We start from the raw sequence: 14020 nt of genomic DNA on the forward strand, positions 1-14020 counted from the left end.
AGTGGACCGATGGCAAACGACACAGTGTTCCTGGTGTTCCTGGAAAAAAAAGAAGGCCTCCTCACCATGGGGAAGCTCCTCACAGCTAATCCTTTAGCACATCTCTCTCTTTCTTTCTTTCTTTCTTTCTTTCTTTCTTTCTTTCTTTCTTTCTTTCTTTCTTTCTTTCTTTCTTTCTTTCTTTCTTTCTTTCTCCCTCTGCTCTCCTCTTGTTCCAATATCTGTTCAGGAATCATTTAGGATTACCTAGTTTTTTTTATCATCCATGAAACTCCCATCACTGTTCCCTTGTATCTTATTTACTGTAAAGTGCGATGGTAGTCTATCCGTTTATTTAAAGAAGAAGAAATTTGAAATTTGAGAAACGTGTCTGGATTATTACAACTTGGGTTGTAGCTGATTTTCATGGTTCTGGCCTTCATTCCTGTCGTTAATAACAATATTGCACTCACCAGTTTAATTGTTGCGCTCTGGGAATTTTGCTAAAAAGGAGTCTTACGGGGAAAGGAAGGGAAAAAGGAAAAGGAAAGGAATACGAAAAGTCAATCTATCTAACCCCAGGTTAGACAAACTTATTTTCTGATCGTCTGATTGCTCGAGTTTCTTGTCCCGTCACACTTCATCGAAGCAACCCTATTGTCAAATCACATTAAGTACAAAATGTTATTAGAACTTTTAGAAATGATGGACACAATGAAGGAATAGGACCCAAGATGTAATGAACCACAATGATCCTCTTAGCTCCCTAGCTGAAATTGCTTTTTTTTTGGTAATTTATTGTGAATGAAAAACTTGAATATTTATCAGCTGGCATCTAATTAACTACATTGCATTGTTATGTTACTCTCCTTTCTGAAAGGAATAGAACATATTCAACACAGAGCCATGCAGTTCAAGATTTATTTGCTTTTCCAAGCACTTCCTGTCATGTGTTTCTTTGCTCCTCTGGCACACAGGATGTTATTTGAATATCAAGAGAGTCTTGAGAACAAACAGCATTAATAACATTTTGTATTTGCTTCGTCTTTGCTTTCGTGTGTTCATGCATTGATAAATACTGGGCTGTATGGGAGAATGTTTTCCCCCAGTTTCAGTTTGTGTAATGTCAATTCAATCAGTTCCATATACACACAAATGTTTCATGATCAACAGAACATTATCCTGGTTTCTAAAGTACCTTACTCACCTTTTAACTTCTTAAAATCTTTTGCAAAGATTCACTCAAAATGACCAACTTTCCTCCAGCTGGAGCACGCGTATATCAGAGATAATAGAAAATACTATAAATGATATTATAAACATTTATGTCTTTTTGTAACATAATTAAATGTCAATATAATAACAGAGCTCATATGGATATACTGTGATTATAGTATACTGCTTCAAAGTATCAGATTTCTATATTTCTTTTATAATTTTAATATAATATAATTTATTCTTGAGAACTGAAGTGCCAACTGCCTCTCAAATTGTCAAGGTTGCATTCATGAGTTTGCTGAGCATCAGTTCACAACCAATATTAAAACTGTGAAGGCAAAAGGTAAAACCAAGTTCTATGACATGAAAGAAAAAAAGACAAAGTAGAAAAATAGTGAAAGAAGTGATGAACTGATATACAACAGCTTGTGCAGAATAGTAGTAGTAATGTAATATTACTGCTCAAATTCAATTTAGCAGCTTTATGTCAGCTATTAAAGTAGTCTGGCAGTCAGCGCTTGTGACTTGTGAATTTTCAAGGAAACATTAGACTACAGGGCAACAAAGAGGACATCATCTGAGCTCAAACTGCAGATACATTGATCAACAATTTGTCCAATCAACTCAAAGTCAAGAGGAAGAGCTTTGAAAAAAAATCCTGCCAATGTCAAACCCAGACAAACTGCATCAGTGGAGCCACAGCTGTCAAAGGTTGACCTTAATCAACAGAGATATGATGGACAAAAACAGTGGATGACAAATGTTGCTAAATATCATGCAACCTACTATAACCCATCTTTGTAGCAGTGTTTATGATAATGAGTCACTAATTTAAGGTCATTTCAACAAAGTAAGTAACTCATTCATGCATTTTTTTATAATCCATTCATTTGTCATTTACTATTTAGAACACATTCAGCAAAAAGGACGGGAACAATGCACGTTTAGGATGAGTGGCAACAACCTCAGTCTGAGTGGTGCAGCAAATGTGGCAGCACCTTAGGCTGTGATCAGACAATGCCACAAAAAATTGAAACAGCTCAACAACAGCTCTGACACAGTACATTATATAATCCATGGTGGTCAGCACATTTTTTAATGGGAAGCATCTTTCGTGATCACAGCACGACTACGAGTAGTATGAAATGACGAAAATCCGCACAGGGAGGTTGGTTGGGGTGGTGGATGGGTCAAACAACACAGGACTTTCACCCCGGAGTCCGAGGATTGTGTCCCGCGTGTGACGATCCCTTTCCCCGTTCTTCTTTTCCTAAACCCAACCTCCTCCGTCCCATTACGTGCTGACCACCATGAAACCCATTACGTGCTGATCACCACGAAAAAAACGTGTCCGTGTACACAAATCAATAGATCAAAAATTACGTGACCATTTCACGAACTGCCGTGAGACCGTGTTGGAGCATACCATGTCAGGGCCTGTGACATCATAAAGGTGGCCTTTCGCCCAAAAAGTTGACTCTATCTTAACTTCTATGCAGGACTAAAAGATAGTCAGAAAAATACAGACGGCATCACCACAGAGGACCATTGCCAGTTGTTCTGTACCAGCAGAAAATTGGTTTTACAGCCGAAGTGTCGCTGTGTAAATGATCTCTTCTGCTGTTTCTCTAACGGACTCAATCAATCAATCAATCAATCAACCAATCAATCAATCAATCAATCAATCAATCAATCAATCAATCAATCATTCAAGTCCACACTTTTCTCACAAAACATTAAATTAAAAGGTTGGTTCACCCTAATTTATATCTAGTGCTATATGGCTATGCCGATAAATTTGGTTTTGAGGTATTTTTATCTGTGATTTCAGTCTCTACCCCAGTACAATGCAGCTAAATTGAATTTAGTTAGCTGCTCAAAGTATTAAAAGAAATTTATTCGAAAAATGCAATCACAACGTAACTCAAGGCTGGCCAAGGAAACCATCTCAGACCTGAACGTAGCGACAGCACTCGACCCCAAATTCAAAGAGTTTACATGCAGAGTGGAATGAGAGGAGGCGGGTTAATTTGGGGTTAAAACGCAGCGTCCGGGATAGGCGCTATGAGGGGCACGGGCACCATGGGACCACTGATGTGGGAACACACTTTAAAAACTTCTTAAAAAAAACAGGTTTGGTTATCTAAAATGCCATATAAAAGGGACCCAGATATTAATAGCAGGTTAAAAAAAACACTATATTTAAATAAAAGGTCATCCCACACCTGCCCTAGCCTCTCTCCTGGAAAGATTAAATAAATGCCCTGGTGTCACAAAATAAAAATCAATTCCAACGTTTAAATACATTTTATTTAACATAACAAAAACATGAACCCATTTACAAGACCTAAAATACTTAATGGATTACTTGCCATTGCGGCCAAAAAGTACACGTACAAAACATGTAATGTAAAATGTTAGTAAAAGGGTTAGAAAGTTGGAGGTCAGAGGAACTGTTGCACAATGCAAAGAAGAGAGATGACCCATAGTTATCTAAACTTAAAGCAACAAAATAAGTAGAGGCATATTTAGGGGGGCATCGTCTACATAGAAGAACCTTCCCATGTTTTGAGAAATTGCCTGCGTCTTGAGTTGAGACTGTTCTTACAAGAACAGCATTGCTCATTTGCTCAGAAACGACTGGAGTTGCACCAGAAACTTTAGTTCCAACTGTAAGAGCAACTTGACAAACAATTGGTAATTGTGGTCATTTAGGTAATTGACCAATTACAATTTTTGTTGTTGCACCAAAACCAAATAGATTTATCTGTCAAGGCCCTGTGTTCCTGGACGTATTGTTTCTTTTTCTATTGATGACCAATAGCCTGCAGTGCTTTTCAGATATTCTGTGGATCATTAAGGCAAAAAAAAAGAAAGAAAAGAGAATCAAACATCTTCTTGATTGGCTTGAGCTTTTTATCCTGATGCTAAGACTAAAAAGTCGCCAGAGGAAACCTGAGAAAATAGAATGAGAAAGAATGATATAAATCAACCAACACCTTGTCAAGTCAAGCGGTGGTGTTGAGAAGGATGGAGGGCAATAATTGCAGTCGATTCATGTGCGTACCTGTTGTGTCAACCGCCTCCATCGCCCCTTCATCCTCTGTCTGTCTGTTCTGTGGCCAGAGGACGAGAGTGGGCAACAATACTGCCAGCTGCGGCCACAAGCTGTGAGCAAAAGCCATTCATTTAGGAGGAGTTTTTGTTCAGCTTAAGAAGTGAAGTGGGAAGTTATTTCTTTGAAGAAGCGCCCTTCTGAAGATTTGCTGATCAAAAAAACCAAATGTTCTGTACTTTGCCGGAAATCCTGTTGCATTTCTTTGAAAGATCCAGTGCAACAAGAGAAAGCCAAAACAGTAGAGAAAACGAGCAAAAACAAATGTGAATATTCTAGGATCTGGATAATACATTCCCTCAAAATTCCCCCTAACTCCTTTCTTTTTTTTATTTTTTATTTTTTAATTCTCATGGACATTTGTTTTCAAAACACTGACAAGGAGTCCATCTTGAATAACATTATTAATCTGTGCGTTTTTTTTATTATTATATGTATGTTGGGTCAGAGTCTACAATGTAAGCACTAAACACAAAATCAATGGTTATTTTTTAACAAGGAGTTCAATCAATGAAGAAAAGACAAAAAGAACGAAAATACTCAACTGTTCAATAATTACATACCTTGGAAGGGATGTATCAACCTCTGAAGTTCAAATGTATCAATAAGTAGTGAAATACAGCACAAAGTAACAATTTAACCCTTGTGTTGTCTTCCGGGTCAAAATTGAAAATAAACTTTTTTAATGCTTTTTCCAACGTTTTTGTAAAATCTTTTTTTTCTATACTTTTGATGCTGTTTTAAAGCTATAGTGTGTAGTTTATGTGGCCCCATGAGGTCTTCAATGACCGCGCACCACCCCCACCCCTCCTCCACACAGTTGCTAGTAGCCAAGGAGGACACGGAGGATTAAAAAAACATTACGGACTCTTCAGAAGAGGTCATTATCTTCACTCGAGTTTTTGCGCGCAAAAGGCCCCTGACAACACAATCTTCTGAACATAGCCATACTGAGAACTACAGAGAGAGTTGTGTGGAGCTGATAGTCTTGATTAGCTTTGTAGCAACTCATTTAGCAATGGCTTGAATGTAACGGACGTTCAATAATATAAAAAAGTTACGCACTAAAGCTTTAAACGTTGTTTTTAAATGAATGGTCAATAAACCTAATTTAAATGACATTATACCTATTTTTTTTGTTAAAAAAAAACAGAAATGAATTATTTTGACTAATAGTTAAGATCATGGATGTTGATGGATAATCACACTGTTTTAAAACTGCTATAAAATTGAAGAAAACACCCTAAATTCAATGGAAGTCATCATTAATTTGACCTGCGAAGAATGCTGTTTGGCTTCCATACAATGTACATCCATGCATCCAAGTTATGTTTGGGCCCTTTGGTTGAAAGAAACCCATATTTCTGATATAAAAAATTATTTTGAAAACGGGTCAAATTTGACCCGAGGACAACACACGGGTTAACAACATTTTGAACTATTGAATTATTATTGGCCTGTTTCCCACTTTTACCCATCTATACCCCCTGTTTTTATTTTTCTTCTATTTACACACACACCAAATATATAACAATAATAATATGTGTTGTAACACAAAGCTACCACTGTATCTGATAATTTGATTTACACCACAAAATGGGTTGGGCTGTTATTACTGGATGTAGTGTCGCAACACTAAAGGAGATTTATCAGTGAAGATGGACGAAATAAACAAAATTATCTCCTATGAAAGATTATGTTATAGGCTATTATCTACATGAACATATGGAGCCCTTTTGTTACTGTAACTGTGTTTTGATATTGTGATACATTATACAGGCTTTGTAAGTGTCTCTGTTTTTCCTTCCGAAAACTAATAATCATCATCACGATCCTAATTCTTTGTGTCAAATTGTTTTCAAATACAAGTCATAGTCTTCCTATACGTATATAATGTATAAGTTTAGCTGCTCACAGACTATACTTCATAATATTAGTTCAGTCAGACAACTCACGTTTGAAATGTTTATTATAACAGCAGAACATTGTGTTTGGCGTCCAGACTCCGACCTCATCACTCCCTGTAGTTTGGGTTTACATGAGATGTAGGGGAGTGATGATAGTAGTCCGGGCGGAGCCTGCAGGTGGATGCTGGGGTGGGGCTGAAAGCACGCAGCGATGCAGGTGCAGGGCAGCAGCAGCAGGAGCAGCATTGGCAAGGCAGAGATGGGGAAATTGTGCAGCTTAAATAGACCGCCAAATTTTGGGGTTTGGTAAATGATCAGGGGAGTGAGGCATGTCACGTGTGTGTACAGCAGTACAGCTCGAGTCGACTGCCTGCACTTGCTCGCAGGCGTCGCCCAATATTTGAACCACGTCACTAAATTGTATCTAAACCCCACCTCCAGAAACACAATGCAGTAAGTGAGGCTAAATAAAAGCTGGATGCATAACTTTGGAGTTCCAGGTGGAAATTAGCAATAGTGATAATTATAATAATAATGATAATGAACATGGTCACGTGGGCTTTTTGTTTACATTTTCGTGAATCTGCACCATGAAAAGTCATGCTGCATTAGTTACTAGCTGCGTGTATTTGCACTGTTACCATGGATATACAGACAACAATCACCCGGATTACTTTGAAGAATAAATGCTAAACGTGATAATTATAACTATGACTGAGGCTATTTTGCATAACTTAACGCACATTTATGGACGTGCATCCTCAATGGACACAACGATTATTATCACTGGAGAGGAGTTTTCTGGTAAATTGTGTCGCTTTGGTGACAGGGCAACTTATTGAGAACAACAAACAACAAAATCCAAATATGACTGCACAAGTTGTGATGCCTTTCAGATCTGTTCCGTATGTTAAGGTACTGTGTGGTAGACAAAGAACAATCCTAGTCAATAGTCTCTTTGACTTTTCGTTTTAACATTTTACAATAACTTCAATTAATGATGCATTATAATCTATTTTTAATTAAATTTAATTAAATTTTATTCATAGTGCCAAATCATAACAGACGTTATCTCAGGACACTTTACAGATAGAGTAGGTCTAGACCACACTATATAATTGAATATCATGAGTATTTTTTCTCTTTTGTATCTATAAAACATGAACCTAACATAATATTGTATTATATATATATACACATTGTATCTTCTCACTAGTACATTGAGAAAACAGAGCTCTACGTCCATCCGAAATATTCTGGTACACTGTATAATTGAATATCATGAGTATTTTTTCTCTTTTGTATCTATAAAACATGAACCTGACATAATATTGTATTATATATATATATATATATATATATATATATATATATATATATATATATATATATATACACACATTGTATCTTCTCACTAGTACATCGAGAAAACAGAGCTCTACATCCATCCAAAATATTCTGGTACATGCAGTATGAATACTTCAGGTCAGAACAGCTTCTTCTTGATTTAAGGACCAGATAAAAAGATGATGACTCTTTGCAACTGCAAGAAAGATTTGGACAAAAGTGGAAAAAAAGAGAACGAAAAACATTGTGTGAGGAAAAAGTTTTTGGCATTATTGCCACAGCAGGAAGTATGAGTGTGTGTGTGTGTGTGCTGTGTGTGTGTGTGCTGTGACGTAACACCGATGTGATTTAAAGGTTGGGAAGCGGAGATGAAGCAGAGTGTTCTGGATAGGAATGCATGGCTGGCTGGCTCTTTGCGGAGGCAAAAGGCAAAAAAAAAAAAAGGACAAGACAGGAGCAGCCTGGAAATGAGAAGGCTGAAACGTGGCTCTGCATGAAAAAACTAATATTCCTCAACAATGTGAAAAAACAAACACAAAGACAAAAGAGAGAAAATAGAGAGAGAGAGAGAGAGAGAGAGAGAGAGAGAGAGAGAGTCTGCTTCTGTGCATTTGGAAACAAATCTCAGCCTCAGGTATATTCAGCCTGCACTCTAATCTTCTCAACAAAGCTGACCTTGATGGGAAGTGTGGCCTTCTGTTTCATCAAATCACTTCAGCTTCGCTGAATACATTGGACTGTTTACACCGGTTTACAGGCTTTCACTGTGGATAATTATTCCACCGTTGTCCACACTGTATTGTAGAATATGATGATGCTTATTCTCCCCAGGCAGATGAAGAGATCACTGTGAGTCCGCAGAGTGCTGAAATCCCATCCTAACAGACAGGACTGTCACATTCAGTAAAGGGAAGGATTCACTGTTTATTCTGCGTTGACAGCAATGGACAGATATAAACAAATAGAATTAAAAAAAAGATTGCATTTCAACACATTTTTGATTGTTTTATGTGAAATGTCCCTTTTCTCTTGTTGAAATAACATTTCCGACTGTGTTCTCTCTCATGAAGCGAATATGTTTATTCTAAAAACAGGGACACATGTTAACATGCAGGGAAAATGGCTTCACCTTAAAGTATTAACTGACAGTGATGTTATGAGTACCAAATAAAGAAAATCAGCATGGGTTCAAAAAGCAAATGTGGGTTTTCACATGACCTTTTTACAAATGGTCACTGTGAAAATACATCCGTCTTTCTCGGTGGAATAGTCTACCAGCAGTGTGTGGTGCGTGGATTTGTAAGGAAATGTGGTCCTCATTTGAAGAATTTAATTATTTACAAAACATCGCAGATGGGTTCATTTCAAAAAGAATCCTGAGCGGCTGGTTACAGTATTTTTTATTTATATTTATTTTTAGAACTGACATGTCCACGCATTCAGGACCAGATGCTACTGATATCTGCATGGCTGTTGACTCACTCCCTAAACTGTCGAATGGTCCATCTCAGGAAGTTCCTTATGTTCCTGAAGGGAAGTCAGTGAGGAAATGTTGAAACAACTATTGAAATGGGGAACTAAGTTGTCACGAGACAAACGTTACTTATTGCAAACCACATGGCCATCTACAGTTTCTTACAAATGAATCACGGAAGATCTTCAAGATATAATGCGCTTAAAGCGTAACTCTCGCCAAAATGCATCCTAGGGTATTTTTGTGAATGTATGCGAGTCAAACTTTTCAAACTTTTCTTTTTTTTTTTAAAGCATAATTAGGTCCGAATTGCCACTTTTAAGATTCAAATGGCCTTTTGAATGGGAGTGCTAGGGGAACTCTCATGCTAGTCTCAAAATAGCTATTTTCGAAATACTAAGAAGGCTCGACACAACATGTAACTTTGCTTCAAGTATCACCAGGAGCTCTACACCTTAACGCAAGCATTGACAACATTCTTTGTTTACACAGATTTACTAAAAAGAAAGTTTTTGAGCAACTCACCGCAGCTCTTGTTGTTTCCACCTCGGCAGTCAAAACGAGTCGATATCCGAATGCGAATGAAGAGACGCCATATGAGGCTCCTTTTTCAACTACAAGGTCAATATTGTTTTTCAATAACGACAAAACAACGACTTATCCGTGCATTTATATGGAACTAAGCTTTAGGAGCTGTCCGTCTTTACTCTCCTCCCTGTTAAGTTGCATTCGGAAATCGATTGTTTTTGACTGATAAAATGACTGCGGCCGGAAATAACAAGAGCTGTTGTGAGTTGCTCAGAAACTTTCTTTTTAGTAAATCTGTGTACACAAAGAATGTTGTCAATGCTTTCGCTAAGGTGTAGAGCTCCTGGTGATACTTGAAGCAAAGTTTCATGTTGTGTCGAGCCTTCTTAGTATTTCGAAAATAGCTATTTTGAGACTAGCATGAGAGTGCCCCTAGCACAATTGGGCCATTTGACCCAAAAACGAGAATACGGTGAATCTTAAAAGTGGCGATTCGGTCCTAATTATGCTTTTAAACTAAAGTTTAACTCACGTACATTCACAAAAATACCCTAGGATGTATTTTGGCGAGAGTTATGCTTTAAGTTATGTCACCCCATTACATGCTAATATGGTGTTTTAATGTAAGATGACTGCTTGTGTTTTGTTGCTCTGTTGGACTGTGTTGTAGCAACTTCATCATGTTACCAGTGTAAAGTTATAATCATAGAAATAATGGCCAAATAAGGCAATCCATTAAAATAAGACCCAAATTGTAATGAGCCAGAATTATCCTTTAAAATACCAGATTATAATCTGTTACAATGAATACATATTTAATGTGTAGACATATAGATCTTCCATAATTACACTAGAAACTAGACGTAGTGATATGCTAAGGGTGCAGGTCCAGTAAATAGCTACAAGTTGCTGTCTCCAGATTACAACATGACATGTTAAGGATTACAGATGGGTGTTTTAGAAGGCATATTTGCTTGATTGACAGGTGTCTCAGCCAATCCCACAGCTGCAGTGGAGGAATGTAACTAAGTACTGTACTTAAGTGCAAATTTGAGGTACTTGTACTTTACTTGAGTCTTTTCTTTTCATGTCACTTTCTACTACTACTACTCCACTATATCTGAGAGAGAAATATTGTACTTTTAACTCCACTACATTAATAATAATAATTTATTAATCCTGCAAGGGAAATTACAATGTTTTCACTCTGTTGTTAATACATATTAAACACAGGCCCTGAAATACACACACGCTCAGTACCTATACATGCACTAAAGGAGAGATGTCAGAGTGAGGGAGCTGCAGCTGTTGATGGACAGGCGCCCCGAGCAGTTGGGGGTTCGGTGCCTTGCTCAAGAGTACCTAACCTTGGCAGTGCCCAGGAGGTGAACTGGCACCTCTCCAGCTACCAGTCCACCACCATACTTTGGTCCAGATGGGAACTTGAACCAGCGACCCTGCAGTTCCCAACACAACTCCCTACAGACTGAGCTACCCCAAATAATATGATTAATAATAATTAGTCTGACAGATTTAGTTACTAGTAACTTTACAAATGTAGATTTTTGCACACAAAATCATAAATTAAACTACCCATCAACAAAACGGCCTACGAATCCAGCTGAAATGATTAGCCAAATAAACATTTACTTAATTGACAGAAATGTTTTGATCGTTTCCAGTTTCTAAAATGTGAGTTTTTCTGCATTGAGTACTTTTACTTTTAATACTTTAAGTACATTTTCCTCATGATACTTACATATTTTTACCCAAGTAGCATTTTCAATGCAGGACTTTTACTTGTAACAGAGTATTTATTTACAGTATTTATTAGTTTATTTAATACATTTATTAGTACTTCTTCCACCATTGCACAGCTGTACTTTATTCCACTTGCTCCTACCAGCTCACATCCATCCAGGCCCAATTCACTTTATTTTTTATTTATTTTTTATTTTCTGGCTCCAAACAAGAACGTCTTTAACAGACTGAAATTATGTTTTTTTTTCTTTCAAGTTGATCAGTCTGACTGGGAAGCGATGTTTAAAACATGTGGCACAAATGGCACATGCACTTTACTGATTAACTCATTACCTCACGTTGACTACTGTCCCCTCTAACCAAGAGATGGTGAGGTGTGTACCTTACAGCTTAACGCAAGCTTCACTGCAGGCGGTGTGTGTCTGACTGCAGAAGTAAATGAGTGGTGAGACAGGTTATATCCACGAGGCTGGGCTATCTGCCTTTAGCTATCTGTGTGTAGGATCAATCCCAGGCCATAGAGGACCACACTGGACCATTGTTATCGCATGGGGGAGGGATGGCTCCCCTGAAAAGGACCCTAATCTGGTGTTTGTAAAGTAAGGGCTAGTGTTGGCAGTGAAATTAAGTCTGCAGCAGAGGGGAAGAGGAATGACACAAAGCTTTGAGAAGATGTCTAAATGATCATTTGTATTTAGTATAAGGATTTTAGGGTTCCTATGAATCCTATGAAACACTGCATGTAAATGTGGGGGAGAATGGGGATAGTTGTAACATTTTTGACATTTCTTGTCTGTATCTTGGAGCTCTTTTAAACCAGTGTGTTCAAAATGTGATATAACCTAGTTACATGTGTCTGCTATTAAATGGGGTAGCTGTTATCTTTGCAACCCAAACAGTAAAGTGCATGTTTTACTCTCAAACACAAGGAGTAAAATGTTACAATTAACCCCATATTCCGGGTTAGTTGCACCATACCCTGGGGTGAAATGTAACATTATGATATACACTGGGTTGAAATGTACCTAACTGACTTTTTAACATAACATTTGTGTGTGTATGTGTTGAGAGGCACCCCTCTGTTCGTCTTTCTTTCCAAGACTGAAATTTAAAGAAAAAACATAAATACAACCACAATTTTGCGCGGGGTAGGTTGTTACCTTTTCTAACCGAGACTATTGTCGCCATGAACTTGCTTAATTTACAGCTCACAGCTAAACCGTTAGCACTAACAATCTGCATGAAAGATATGCATATAGACACACAATAAACAAGATTTGTTGAGTTTAACAACAAAGCCGGGCAATGCTTTCACTAAAATAAATGACGGACAAATTAGTTTTTTCTTTCTAAATGGTGCAGTGTCAGGGGGATGATTCTTCACACGTGTAATAAGGACTAAACAGAGCATGTTTAGAGTGAATCAGGTGATTCAAACCTTGTTCCTGATTGGAGAAACAACTGGCCCCTGTTCCAACTATCCCAGGTCTCCCAGTGTCATTGTTTGTTCCAATGTTGGGAGAAGTTTCTTACATTCTTTACTTAAGTAAAAATAGCACCACCACAGTGTAAAATGACTCCATTACAAGTCCTGCATTCAAAAAGTCAAATTTACAGACGTTATAGCAATAAAATGTACTCAATCATCAGGCATAAAAGCACTTTGGTGCTGTGGAATTATTCCTTTCAGAATGCTAAACAGAAACAGATGAATGTCATGTGACTTAGACACCCAAATCCATATGCAGTCTCTTAGGAAGAGCGTCATATCTTATGAGCTGCTTATATGTTTTATATTTGAAAGTTACAAAGTATTTTGTATCTCCAACTGTCAGCTAAATGTTGTGGAGAAAAAAAAAGTACAGAATTTCCCTCTGAAATGTGATGGGATATAACAACTTGTAAACCCAAATTAACCAGCCTTTGTTTAGCATCCTCATTGCAGTCTTATTAGTCATTCAGATAAACATGGAGAGCAGATCCAAAGTGACACTTCCTGCACATTTAAGGGTTCTGTCTCAGTGTGACAAACCACTGCAAGTGTTTAAATGTAAATAAATATAAAACTGTTTTATGCCACGTGTGGTTTGCAAAGAGTATGAGTAACCTTCATTTGTGGTTATATTGTGGTCATATTTCTACTTCAGAGACACTTTGACCAACATTTAATTGCTGTTCCTACATCCAGCAGAACATGTGGGCGTTACTGTTGAACTGAGTTGAGTCTGCCACCTTTTGGACAAATCAAAGAATTTCTTAAAATCAATGAAGACTTTTAATGAACTATGTGTACAGCTCTGATTGAGCACAAACAAAAGCTCCACACACGTCAGTGTATCAGTGATCGTTGTGGTTATTTACTTAGTATTTCATTATATGCAATGTATGTGATGATGCTAGTTAGACATTTTAGTACATCCTTTTTTGTTTGTTACTACGTCATAACGGAATACACTTAATTTAATATCAATTGTATTTTTTAATAATTAAAGAAAGTTTTATCATGTAAATCATTTTGCTGTTGGGTGTTGGGTGTTGGGCCCTACTCTATGTCGGTTTCAGTCTGTCTCTAGATTGGGAACACACTGCTCTCTTGTGGTCAATATTCACAGCTGCATGGTCCATGGATACACACTAAACAGCCTTTGTGATTGGGTGGGAGTAAGTTTATGTCTCTACATCAGGGGTCTT

The sequence above is a fragment of the Perca fluviatilis genome, chromosome 16 (assembly GCF_010015445.1).
Source record: "Perca fluviatilis chromosome 16, GENO_Pfluv_1.0, whole genome shotgun sequence".
Lineage (NCBI taxonomy): Eukaryota > Metazoa > Chordata > Actinopteri > Perciformes > Percidae > Perca > Perca fluviatilis.